Here is a 4,093-nt window from a genome sequence, read left to right as displayed (position 1 = left end):
ATCCGCGTTATGTTAAATATTTCAAGGTTCCCGATTCCACAAAATTATAAAAAGTATACGGCTGTGTAGCGGGGATCAAAACGAGTAATTTCATGTATAAAGTTTAATTAAACTCCCAATAGTTTGCCGGGAAACATCGATTCTTCCGATCTAGAAAGAGACAGAGACAGTCGATCCGCGTTATGATAAATATTTCGAGGTTCCCGATTCCACAAAATTATAAAAAGTATACGGCTGTGTAGCGGGGATCAGAACGAGTAATTTCATGTATAAAGTTTAATTAAACTCCCAATAGTTTGCCGGGAAACATCGATTCTTCCGATCTAGAAAGAGACAGAGACAGTCGATCCGCGTTATGATAAATATTTCGAGGTTCCCGATTCCACAAAATTATAAAAAGTATACGGCTGTGTAGCGGGGATCAGAACGAGTAATTTCATGTATAAAGTTTAATTAAACTCCCAATAGTTTGCCGGGAAACATCGATTCTTCCGATCTAGAAAGAGACAGAGACAGTCGATCCGCGTTATGATAAATATTTCGAGGTTCCCGATTCCACAAAATTATAAAAAGTATACGGCTGTGTAGCGGGGATCAGAACGAGTAATTTCATGTATAAAGTTTAATTAAACTCCCAATAGTTTGCCGGGAAACATCGATTCTTCCGATCTAGAAAGAGACAGAGACAGTCGATCCGCGTTATGATAAATATTTCGAGGTTCCCGATTCCACAAAATTATAAAAAGTATACGGCTGTGTAGCGGGGATCAAAACGAGTAATTTCATGTATAAAGTTTAATTAAACTCCCAATAGTTTGCCGGGAAACATCGATTCTTCCGATCTAGAAAGAGACAGAGACAGTCGATCCGCGTTATGTTAAATATTGCAAGGTTCCCGATTCCACAAAATTATAAAAAGTATACGGCTGTGTAGCAGGGATCAAAACGAGTAATTTCGTGTATAAAGTTTAATTAATATCCCATTAGTTTGCCGGGAAACATCGATTATTCCGATCTAGAAAGAGACAGAGACAGTCGATCCGCGTTATGTTAAATATTTCAAGGTTCCCGATTCCACAAAATTATAAAAAGTATACGGCTGTGTAGCGGGGATCAAAACGAGTAATTTCATGTATAAAGTTTAATTAAACTCCCAATAGTTTGCCGGGAAACATCGATTCTTCCGATCTAGAAAGAGACAGAGACAGTCGATCCGCGTTATGATAAATATTTCGAGGTTCCCGATTCCACAAAATTATAAAAAGTATACGGCTGTGTAGCAGGGATCAAAACGAGTAATTTCGTGTATAAAGTTTAATTAATATCCCATTAGTTTGCCGGGAAACATCGATTATTCCGATCTAGAAAGAGACAGAGACAGTCGATCCGCGTTATGTTAAATATTTCAAGGTTCCCGATTCCACAAAATTATAAAAAGTATACGGCTGTGTAGCGGGGATCAAAACGAGTAATTTCATGTATAAAGTTTAATTAAACTCCCAATAGTTTGCCGGGAAACATCGATTCTTCCGATCTAGAAAGAGACAGAGACAGTCGATCCGCGTTATGATAAATATTTCGAGGTTCCCGATTCCACAAAATTATAAAAAGTATACGGCTGTGTAGCGGGGATCAGAACGAGTAATTTCATGTATAAAGTTTAATTAAACTCCCAATAGTTTGCCGGGAAACATCGATTCTTCCGATCTAGAAAGAGACAGAGACAGTCGATCCGCGTTATGATAAATATTTCGAGGTTCCCGATTCCACAAAATTATAAAAAGTATACGGCTGTGTAGCGGGGATCAGAACGAGTAATTTCATGTATAAAGTTTAATTAAACTCCCAATAGTTTGCCGGGAAACATCGATTCTTCCGATCTAGAAAGAGACAGAGACAGTCGATCCGCGTTATGATAAATATTTCGAGGTTCCCGATTCCACAAAATTATAAAAAGTATACGGCTGTGTAGCGGGGATCAGAACGAGTAATTTCATGTATAAAGTTTAATTAAACTCCCAATAGTTTGCCGGGAAACATCGATTCTTCCGATCTAGAAAGAGACAGAGACAGTCGATCCGCGTTATGATAAATATTTCAAGGTTCCCGATTCCACAAAATTATAAAAAGTATACGGCTGTGTAGCGGGGATCAAAACGAGTAATTTCATGTATAAAGTTTAATTAAACTCCCAATAGTTTGCCGGGAAACATCGATTCTTCCGATCTAGAAAGAGACAGAGACAGTCGATCCGCGTTATGATAAATATTTCGAGGTTCCCGATTCCACAAAATTATAAAAAGTATACGGCTGTGTAGCGGGGATCAGAACGAGTAATTTCATGTATAAAGTTTAATTAATCTCCCAATAGTTTGCCGGGAAACATCGATTCTTCCGATCTAGAAAGAGACAGAGACAGTCGATCCGCGTTATGATAAATATTTCGAGGTTCCCGATTCCACAAATTTATAAAAAGTTTACGGCTGTGTAGCGGGGATCAGAACGAGTAATTTCATGTATAAAGTTTAATTAAACTCCCAATAGTTTTCCGGGAAACATCGATTCTTCCGATCTAGAAAGAGACAGAGACAGTCGATCCGCGTTATGATAAATATTTCGAGGTTCCCGATTCCACAAAATTATAAAAAGTATACGGCTGTGTAGCGGGGATCAGAACGAGTAATTTCATGTATAAAGTTTAATTAAACTCCCAATAGTTTGCCGGGAAACATCGATTCTTCCGATCTAGAAAGAGACAGAGACAGTCGATCCGCGTTATGATAAATATTTCAAGGTTCCCGATTCCACAAAATTATAAAAAGTATACGGCTGTGTAGCGGGGATCAGAACGAGTAATTTCATGTATAAAGTTTAATTAAACTCCCAATAGTTTTCCGGGAAACATCGATTCTTCCGATCTAGAAAGAGACAGAGACAGTCGATCCGCGTTATGATAAATATTTCGAGGTTCCCGATTCCACAAATTTATAAAAAGTTTACGGCTGTGTAGCGGGGATCAGAACGAGTAATTTCATGTATAAAGTTTAATTAAACTCCCAATAGTTTGCCGGGAAACATCGATTCTTCCGATCTAGAAAGAGACAGAGACAGTCGATCCGCGTTATGATAAATATTTCAAGGTTCCCGATTCCACAAAATTATAAAAAGTATACGGCTGTGTAGCGGGGATCAAAACGAGTAATTTCATGTATAAAGTTTAATTAAACTTCCAATAGTTTGTCGGGAAACATCGATAGTTCGATCGCGCGAGAGAGACAGAGAAACGAACAGACTTCTTTTCGATTTACGGCTAAAATAAATTTTTCTAATTTTTTTCAATAACATATTCTTGCTTAGATAACTTTTTTACATAGGGATTAAGCATTTAGAACGATACATTGTTTAAAATAAGGGCACTTTACTCTTGACATTTTACGGTTTTTTCAATTTTCTGAAAAATCCTATCATTAGATTTTTTTAAAAATACGATATTCTTGCTTAACTAACGTTTCTACATAGGGATTAAGCATTTAGAACGAAATCTAATGTCAGAAAATGGCACTTTACTCTTGACATTTTTCGGTTTTTTCAATTTTCTGGAAAATCCTATCATTAGATTTTTTTAAAAATACGATATTCTTGCTTAACTAACGTTTCTACATAGGGATTAAGCATTTAGAACGAAATCTAATGTAGGAAAATGGTACTTTACTCTTGATCGGTACGGTGGGACTTTGAAAATATTCGGGCGTTCCAATCGCTCGTCTGTTGCATCATAGCGCGTCTCGGCGCAATCGACCGATTCGCTCGACCCATTATTTTCGATTTACGGCTAAAATAAATTTTTCTCATTTTATTCAATAACATATTCTTGCTTAGATAACTTTTTTACATAGGGATTAAGCATTTAGAACGATATAATGTTTAAAATAAGGGCACTTTACTCTTGACATTTTACGGTTTTTTCAATTTTCTGAAAAATCCTATCATTAGATTTTTTTAAAAATACGATATTCTTGCTTAACTAACGTTTCTACATAGGGATTAAGCATTTAGAACGAAATCTAATGTCAGAAAATGGCACTTTACTCTT

The sequence above is a fragment of the Megalopta genalis genome, unplaced genomic scaffold (assembly GCF_051020955.1).
Source record: "Megalopta genalis isolate 19385.01 unplaced genomic scaffold, iyMegGena1_principal scaffold0835, whole genome shotgun sequence".
NCBI classification, from domain to species: Eukaryota; Metazoa; Arthropoda; class Insecta; order Hymenoptera; family Halictidae; genus Megalopta; species Megalopta genalis.
The sequence above is the reverse complement of the archived record's forward strand: the minus strand, read 5'-3'. Positions refer to the sequence as shown.